We start from the raw sequence: 9,812 nt of genomic DNA on the forward strand, positions 1-9,812 counted from the left end.
TTAGATCATTTACATTTAATGTAATTATTGATACATTAGGGCTTAAGTTGACCATTTTATATTTCCTTTCTAATTGTACTTTCCCCCCTCTCTTTTTTATCTCTGTTTTTTTCTTGTCTTCCTCTGGGTTGCTTGAACATATTTTATAATTCCATTTAGTTTATATATAGTATTCGTGAGTATGCTTTTGTTTAGACTTTTTTAGTGGATTATCTAGGTACTAAAGCATATATGCATATATATATGTATGTGTGTGTGCTTGTGTACACGTGTAATCTATCATTCTGCTGGTATCAACATTTTACTGGTCTGAGTGGCATATAAAAACTTTACTTCCCTTTATCTTCTTTCACTCTCTCCTGTTTATATAAACATTTCCTCTACCTACATTTAGAACCCATCAGACAGTTTCATTTTCAACCATCAAAGATACTTTAGAACATTCAAGAAGAGAGGGATGACATATTATTTGTTGTTCAGCCTCTCAGTCGTGTCCGACTCTTTGTAACTCCGTGGACTGCAGCACACCAGGCTTCCCTGTCCTTCACCATCTCCTGGAGCTTGCTCAAACTCATATCCATTGATATTTTCTTGTTCATCCTAACATTCCAAGGTCCCTTCATGTTCATTTCCTGTGTGTTTAGAGAACTTCCTTTATCCATTCTTATGGGATTAATAACACATTCTCTTAGTTTCCCTTCAAATAGGAATGCTTTGACTTACCCTTGATTCCTAAAAGATATTTTCACTGGTATAGCATTTTGGGTTGACAGTTCTTTGAAAAGCACTTGAAGAATGTTGTACCACTTTCTACTTGGCCTCCCTGGTTTTGGATGAGAAATTCTTTCCTCTTTCCCCTCCATTTGATGTTGAGCCCATCCACTGAGCATTCTGTTTCATTGAATGTATTTTGCAGTTCTAAAATTTTCATTTGGTTTTTCTTTTATAGGTCTATGTCTTCGCTGAGACTGTTCTTTTTCCATTTGTTTCGAGAGTGTTCCTAATTGTTCACTGACGTATTTTTTGATGCCTGCTTTAAAACCTTTCATAGATAACTGTAGCATCTCTGTCATCTCAGCATTGGCATCTGTTTGTTTTTTCATTCATTCAATTCATTCAAGCTGAGATTTTCCTACTTACTGGTCTGAGCAAGTTTAGATTGAGTCTAGGACACTTTGGGTTTTATGAGACTTAGAATCTTACTCAAAGCTTTTTCTGTTTTAGGTGACTTCTTTTAACACTGTTCCGGCAGGGGAAGGGATAGATAGCCTCACCTTGCTTCTGCCAGATGAGTATAGACGTCCAGGTTCCCAGTTCAGCTGCTGTTGATACCCAAGGGAAGAAGGAGCTCTTTATTATTGCTGTAAAGGGGTGGAGGGTTCAGCTCCCCACTAAGCCTGGTACCACCTGGCTGGGAAGAATATGGGTGCTCTCTACCGCTCTTCGTACGGTCTGCACTGGCAACTCAGTTTGAGGAGAGTGGCTTGCCTCATTGGCACTGTTGAAAGTCTTTACATTCCTAAGGCCTCCCAGACCCCATCCCAACATGGGGTGGTTATGAAAGTTCAGGCTTCCTACTTAGACTACTCTGACACCACCCTGGCAGGAGTCGGGGTGGGGCATATTGGGGGTACCTAGCACAGGCTGGCAAGGTTGAAAGTTTAGCTTTTCCACTTGAGCTTTGCTGGTGGGAGTGGGGTCACAGTTTTTTCCTGCATTGTTTGGCTGGAATGGATCAGTTATTGTCTAAAAGTTTTCTGTCTTGCGAGGATGCCTCTTTCTAGTCCTTTGGCTGTAAAGAGCAGCTTGTTTGGGGTGTTTTTGCCTGTGGGGCTTTCCAGGTGGCACAGTGGTAAAGAGCCTGCCTGCCAGTGCAGGAGACACAAGAGACGTGGGTTCGATTCCTAGGTCAGGAAGATCCCCTGGAGCAGGAGACGGCAACTCACTCCATTACTGTGGCATTTCCAAGTTGTTGGGTTCTTCACCTCCAAGTCTGGAATATAGGAGGCAAAAGGACAACCCAGAACAGTCATCACGGCGCTCTTCGGCACCCCAGGCCCTGGCCAATCTTGTCTTCTCTCCGCGTCTCACCTCTCTTGTCTCCATGATGTAGAGATGCAAGTATACAGATATAGAGAGCCTCTGTCTAGGCACCTTACCAACCACTGTAGTGGTTCTGATCATTTTCAAATGATGAGTTGGATTTTGGAGAATGACCATCACATACTTGGAAAAGAACTATCCTGTTCTCTTCCTGTACAATATTTATACCTCACTTCCTGTTTCATCGCTGCCTTACCCAGGATCACCGGAGTAATGTGGCAGAGTCGTGATGATAGCGGGCACTTGTCCTTCTCTTGCATCTAATCTCTCAGTGTCCAATAGATTGTTTTTTAGGTTTCTGTTTATATCCTTTATCAGTGTTTTCTCCAAACATAGCTTATTAAGAATTTTTATTCAGATTGGATGTGCAGTTTTATGAAATACCTTTACTGAATTTACCAAGATGATCAATTGGTATCATCAAAAATCATGTGTTTTTTCTTCTCTGGTCTATTCATAATAGAATTCTGCTGCTGCTGCTAAGTCGCTTCAGTTGTGTCCAACTCTAGTAACACATTTTTCTAATGTTGAGTCTTCCTTGCATTCGTAGGACAAACCCTCCTAGGTTCCGGTGTGTTACTCTTTTAAGACACTGCGACTTTCGACTGGTTACTGTATTTAGGGCTTTTGCTTATGTATGCATTCATAAGACTGTGTTTCAAAGCCCTGCATTACACCAGTGGGTTGACCTATTTCAAGTGGGGCATGTGTTCTGCATACTGCCTCAGACCACACCCTAAAATCACTGTTAAATGAATACTACATTTCCTATTAAATACTGAGTTTCTTTTTATGAAGTGTCCGGTCTGGCTTTCATAGGCGTTTTGAGCGATTGGTCTGTACTTTGCTGCGTTAGCACCATCCTATCCATTTTTGGTATCTAGGTTACATTAGGTTAGTAGAATGAATGGAGAATCTTTACATATTTTCTACATTCCACAGCAGTCTAGCACAGGAATTAATATGTACTTTAAACTTTAAAGGTGTTGAAAGTGAGAAAAAAGGAAGAGTGAGTAGTAAAACCATCTGGTTCTGGGGCCTGGTTAGTGCGGATTGGAGGTGGAAGAGGGGTATCTAACTACCTTTTCTGTTTTATTTTCCTATAGTTACTGGTCTTTTCAGGTTTCCTGTCTCTTACAGAGTCATTTTGGTCGTGTACATGTTCCCAGAAAATCATTTTCTCTTTCTTTGCAAATTTAGGTTTCTCAAATCTATTGGAACTCACATATGTATTCTCTAATAATTTTGAAATGAATCCATGCCTGTAGTTTTTTTCTTTTAAAATATTTATTGGTGTATGGTTGCTTTACAATGTTGTATTCGTTTCTGCTGTATAGCAGAGTGAATCGGCCATATAGCCCCTCTATTTTGAATTTCCTTCCCAGTTAGGCCGCCACAGAGATAGAGTGGGGCTCCTCGAGCTGTCCGGGAGGTGCTCCTTGGTTATCTGTTGTATACACAGTATCAGCAGTATCCCAGTACTGTTGGGGTGATCGTCAACCCCAATCCCCCAGCTCATCCCACCCTCCCTCTCACGTCTCTAGTTCAGTCCCTTTATTAGTTCTAATTTTGTTTGGTTTCCTTTCCTTTTTCCCCCACAGGCTGATCTCTTTTGTTGGTCTTTAAATAATCTCTTGGTTTTAATGATGCGGCCGACTTGTTTGTTTTTTGTTTTATCAGTTCCTGTTTTTCTCTTTATTGATTCCCTTCCTTCCACTTTGTTGAGCTCTAAGACATTTCTTAAGATGAATGTTTAGCGCAATTTTAATCTTTTTAGTTTTCCAAATGCACTTGAGGCATGGAGTCCCTCTTTGATGCATCCTGTCAATTTTGAGCTGAGTGCTCTTATCATCATTCATTGCTACGTGGGTTCCAATTTCTTTTGATTTTCTTTTGTAAATTAACTCTTGGGTTAGAGTTCTAGGAGGCCTGTGCTATTTATCTTCCAGGAGTTGTACTGAGATTTTTATCTGTGGCCAAATGATTGGTCAGGTTTTTTAACTGTTTCATGAAAATTCAAACAGCTGGAAACTGAATTGTCTGTTAGTTGGGAACTGAATTCAAAAAGGAAATGTATTTAGTTTGATGATTGTGTATTGAAATCATCTCTATCCTTACCTCTTTTTCTGTCTACCTGATCTGTCAATTTCTGGGGAAGACATGCTAAGATTTCCCACTATGTTCATGGATTTAATAGTTTCTGCTTGCATTTCAAACGCTTGTTACATAATTCCATGCTGTGGCGTTCGGTGAAAAAGCTTTGTGACTATTGTCTTCTAGATTGTATCTTTAATCCACGTAAAATAGTCCTTTGCTTTTGACCTTGAATCCCACTTTTTGTCTAATGTGAACACTTCATATTTTCCTTTCTTTTTAATAACACGTACTAGGTTTACCGGGCTTCCCAGGCGGCGCAGTGGTAAAGAACCCACCTGCCAATGCAGGAGATGCGGGTTCAGTCCCTGGGTCGGGAAGATCCCTTGGAGAGACGGAAATGGCAACCCACTGCAGTATTCTTGCCTGGGAAGTCCCATGGACAGAGGAGCCTGGCAGGCTGCAGTCAGTCCGTGGTGCTGCAAAGAGTTAGACATGCCTTAGCAACTAAACGATGACAATTAGGTTTATCTCCGTTCGTTCTGTTCTGTGCCATTCTAAGTCTTTTAAAATAACATACAGCTCAGTTCTAAATATTTCTCATCACAAAGTCTGTCTTTTAATAGGAAAGTTAAGCTATTTGTATTTATTATAAACATCACTATGTTTGACCTTGCCCCTGTCATTTATTTTCACTTTCTATTTTACATAACTCCCTTTTCTTTATTGCTGCACTCATAATGTCATCTTTATCTTTTTTTTTATTTTGGTGCTTTGGAATTTCTACATTCTGTTCTTCAGTTGTTTCAGGCAGAGCATCTAATTCTCATCACTGAGAGGAAAATATCATTTTAATCAGAATTTGTAACCTACCTTTGCCACGATACAAGATCTTGAGTGAAGTTTTACCTGTTTTTAACTTCCAAGGACTCTTTCTTGCTCTCTGATGACTGTGTTCACAACAGCCTGTTCTGGTTTTCTCAATGCAGTATTCCTCTGAAGATAGCAATTGCGTGTGTGTGTGTGTGTGTAAGTTCTCTTCTCTGCATTGGAATCCCATTTAGGTTATTTTCATCTTTCTCTATGGTGTAAAGCATTTCCCCAAATGTCTCCTACTTCCTGCTTGTCCATTCATGTTAAAATGCAGAAAGCTGGGGATCGGTGTTGGTCACTGCCGTGTGCTTCCTCAGCATCACATGCTTGGTTTCCACCGCAAATCCCTCTTCTGAGGGGGAGTGATGGCTAAGAATCGCATGTTGGTTCATGAGAGGGCAGTGGTATGACAGCCGATTTCCCTTCCGGACATCTGGGAAGGAGCAGCCAGGCCAGCTGGGGACCCTCGTGGGGTCCCATTGGGGAGCTTTGCCCTGAGACAAACCAGTTTCCCACAGCTGACTTCCACGCTGAGCTGTGTTTCTCTTTCCCCACCTTCCCCTCGACTCTGTCTGCTGAGTGCTCTCCACCTGTTGCTCTAGACTCAGCTTCCAGGAGGACACCCCCAACCCCCTCCAGCTCCCAGCCTTCTTAAAGCTGTAAGTTCACAGCATGCAGCCTTCTGCATGCCGGGGGAAGGGGCAGGGAAGGGTGGTCCAGGTTATTTAGAGCCTGTGGTCTGCCTTGTATCCAAATTTGGAGGTTTTCAGCACACCAGTGAGAAGGCTCTGCTGAACCGGCTGTTGTGCTGGGCTTGTTTGGGGCAGCAGTTTTCCCCATTCTCGTTTTTCCGTCAACCTGCCCTTCCTGTCAACATGTCTGGGGCACTGATGACACCCTTTCAGTGCTCATAAGGATTTCTTTTCCTTCTTGGTGTGGGGAAGACAGCGTATGTGCTTGGTCTGCCATCTTGAAGCAGAAATCTCAAAGAGGGTTTAGAATGACACAGACAGGTGGCTCTTTTGCAGTGGCTTCTTTGTTTTTAATTTTATTGAAGTATAGTTGATTTATTTGCAATGCTGTTAATTCCTGCTATGCAGCAAAGTGGCTCAGTTAGACACATATGTACTCTCTTTCCTTTTCTCTTCCATTATGGTTTATCATAGGGTATTCAATATAACTCGCTGAGCTATGCAGCAGGACATGGTTATTTATCCATCCTCAGTATAATAGTTTGCATCTGCTACCCTCAGACTCCCACTCCATCCCGCCCCCCACCGCCTTTGGCAGCCACAAGTTTGTCCCCTATGTCTGTGAGTCAGTTCAGTTCAGTCTCTCAGTCGTGTCTGACTCTTTGCGACCCCATGAACCGCAGCATGCCAGGCCTCCCTGTCCATCACCAACTTCCGGAGTTCATCCAAACCCATGTCCATCGAGTCGGTGATGCCATCCAGCCATCTCATCCTCTGTCGTCCCCTTCTCCTCCTGCCCCCAATCCCTCCCAGCATCAGGGCCTTTTCCAGTGAGTCAGCTCTTCACATGAGGTGGCCAAAGTATTGGAGTCTCAGCTTCAGCATCAGTCCTTCCAATGAACACCGAGGACTGATCTCCTTTAGGAGGGACTGGTTGGATCTTCTTGCAGTCCAAGGGACTCTCAAGAGTCTTCTCCAATACCATAGTTCAAAAGTATCAATTTTTCTGTGCTCAGCTTTCTTTATAGTCCAATTCTCACATCCACACATGACCACTGGAAAAACCATAGCCTTGACTGCTGCTGCTGCTGCTAATTCACTTCAGTCATGTCTGACTCTGTGCCACCCCATAGACCAGACGACCTTTGTTGGCAAAGTAATGTCTCTCCTTTTTAATATGCTGTCTAGGTTGGTCATAACTTTTCTTCCAAGGAGTAAGCATCTTTTAATTTCATGGCTGCAGTCACCATCTGCAGTGATTTTGGAGCAGAAAATAAATAAAGTCAGAAAAATAAAGTCAGCCGCTGCTTCCACTGTTTCCCCATCTATTTGCCATGAAGTGATGGGACCGGATACAAACAGGTAGCTTTTTGAGTGAAGAAAACAAACCACTTAAAATTTTCTTTCTATAAAGAATTCCAAAAGAGACATCCTTCTTCCTGTACCTGAAAGTCAAATAAATAAAAGGCAAGAACAGAGTTGTGTTTGTCTAGAACCAGAATGAAGGGGCGCTCACTACTGCCCGACAGAGACTGGCGTTGGGATTGTGTTTGTACTGGCAGCATCAGTCATGTACACTAGCAGCCTCTATTAAAATGTAACTATTAGCAAATGAAATTAAATACTTCAGTTGCCTAGTAACTAATCTGATCTGAGAAAGAAGCAAAAATAGAATACATAAATTTAGAACTTTTAGGCCATGTGCCAAGCAAGATATTCTTGCTTGAATCCTTTGGATCATCTGCCATTTGAAAAGAAGGAAGGATGTTTTTAGTGTCAAATCGGCAACATTTGTGTTGACCTTGCTTGCTAAAAGTGAATCCCCTTTGATGATTAGACATATATGAGAGGTAGGCAGGTTTCTCAAGGACTTCCAGCTCCATGAGCCTCTGAAATTGCCAAGGTAGGGGTAAGAGCAGGAAGAAGCTTTGAGGGGGATTACTAGGAATTTATTTTTCAGACTAATTAAAAAGCCAAAGGGCATTGTGTGGTTTAAACCACCTGATGCAATTAGGGGGTAAAAATGTATAAACCATCTATTTTATCTATTTCCATATAAAAATAAAATATATTTCCTCCCAAAGTGGCTTTTCAACAAGACAGAAAATTAAGGAACAGTTTAAGATTGGGTAGTACATCAAGTAATGACTTGGGTCATATAATAATTGGAGTTTAAAGAAATACCATGATAAATAAATTGACATTCAGTGTGATGTCAGTTACTTCAGGTATTACTTTTTCCTGCTTCTTTGAAAAAATTGAGAAGAAACTTAACCACAGTTGCCTGTATTTATGGATGACAGATTTCAAAAGAGAAAGAAAAAAAAAATTTTTAATGGGTCCCTCCAAAATAATTTAAAACTTAAAAAAGAATTGTGAGAATAGTGAAATAATTCTATGTACTCTGGACCCAGATTAATAATTTTTTGATGTGGACCATTTTTAAAGTCTTTATTGAATTTATAACAATATTGCTTCTGTTTTATGTTTTGGTTTTTGGGCCACAAGGCATGTGGAATCTTAGTTCCCTGACCAGGGATCAAACCCACAAACCCTGCAATGGAAATGCAGAGTCTTAACCCCTTGGACCACCAGAGAAGTCCCCAGATTAGTAATTGCTTTATCATTTTTCTCTCTCCCTTTCTCTTATATACACACACATGTACATTTATATGTGCACACATATACACGTACATTTTCCCTAAACCATTTGAGAGTTTGGTTCAGTAGCTCAGTCGTGTCCAACTCTTTGCAACCCCATGGATTGCAGCATGCCAGGCTTCCCTGCCCATCACCAACTCCCGGAGCTTGCTCAAACTCATGTCCATTGAGTCAGTGATGCCATCCAACCATCTCATCCTCTGTCGTCCCCTTCTCCCGCCTTCGATCTTTCCCAGCATCAGGGTCTTTTCCAATGAGTCAGCTCTTCACGTTAGTTTATCTTAAAATATTTCAGCTTGTATTTCCTGAAAACATAATCAAATACAATATTCAATTCATGAGATTTAACATCGGTATAATAGTATTATGTGGATGCAACTGTATTAGTACCGTGTTGTGTTGAGGCTGTATCGCAATCCATATTCAGATTTTGCCATCTGCCTCAGTAATATTCTTTAAAGTACTTTCATTTTCCATGCATCCAGGATCCCGTTCAGTGGTGCTTGCTTGTTACATGTGGGTGTCATGTCTCTTTGATCTTCTGTAATCTGACTCCTCAGCCTTTCTCGTCTTCTGCAGCATTGACATATGAAGAGAGAACAGAGAATGTCCTTCACTGGGGGTTTTTCTGATGTTTCCTCATCATTAGATGAGAGCCTATTTTTCCATTATTAATGGCAATATTCTTTTAAATAATCCAAATTCATAAGAGAATCATGCAGTGGCAGATGGTTAGCAAGCCTCAGAGCCCTGTCACCCCAAATTGTGTCTAGATCGGCCGTGGCTCATGGTTGGGCGTGGCTGGCAGTCCTGCCATGTGCCAAGGGCTCTGCCTTCTGCCCTCTGCCCTGTCCCACACAGGAGGCATTTTCTAACAAAGTATCCAGGGACTCTTTCCAAAATAGGAAAGCAACCATTTCAAAACCCAAAACCTATTTTTTCCTGCCCCTTTCTGTTTTGTTTTATGTTTTAATTTATTTTTATGTCTGGCTGCACCAGCATAAAAGCGTGGCATATGGGATCTAGTTCCCTGACCAGGGATTGAACGTGGGCTCCCTGCATTGGGAATTCAGAGTCTTAGCCACTGGACCACCAGGGAAGTCCCTCCAAGTGTGTCAGAGATGTAAGACGATCATGAAAGAAAAGGCCACATATATTATCAAAAATATTTCAGCCATATAAACGTTCTTCTATTACTAATAGTTATTAGCAAGCTAAGTTTTTAAACTGATTCTGACATTAGCTGCTAACCTAAAGAAACATTGCCTGATACCTGGAGGGGCTGGGAACTATGAGTAAACATCATTGGCAAGGCCAAGAAACCAGTGAACAAGACTGACAAGGGATGTTCACATTCAGGCCAGTAAGTGAAATCTATAGCCTTCTTGT

The 9,812-nt window shown here is 41.5% G+C and overlaps 1 long non-coding RNA gene across 2 annotated transcripts in view; it reads left to right on the forward strand.

Annotated features, from left to right (window-relative positions):
- Positions 1-9,812, forward strand: part of LOC132343486 (uncharacterized) — a 143,741-nt gene that overhangs the window by 98,165 nt on the left and 35,764 nt on the right. Inside the window, exon 1 of one of the 2 annotated variants that reach the window (XR_009492344.1) lies at positions 5,161-5,729. The exons of the other annotated variant lie outside the window; for it this stretch is intronic. This is a non-coding gene — a long non-coding RNA (uncharacterized lncRNA). Of the gene's footprint in view, positions 1-5,160; positions 5,730-9,812 lie in introns of those variants that run through there. 2 annotated transcript variants of the gene reach the window in all.

Source organism: Bos taurus, chromosome 22 (genome assembly GCF_002263795.3).
Source record: "Bos taurus isolate L1 Dominette 01449 registration number 42190680 breed Hereford chromosome 22, ARS-UCD2.0, whole genome shotgun sequence".
NCBI classification, from domain to species: domain Eukaryota; kingdom Metazoa; phylum Chordata; class Mammalia; order Artiodactyla; family Bovidae; genus Bos; species Bos taurus.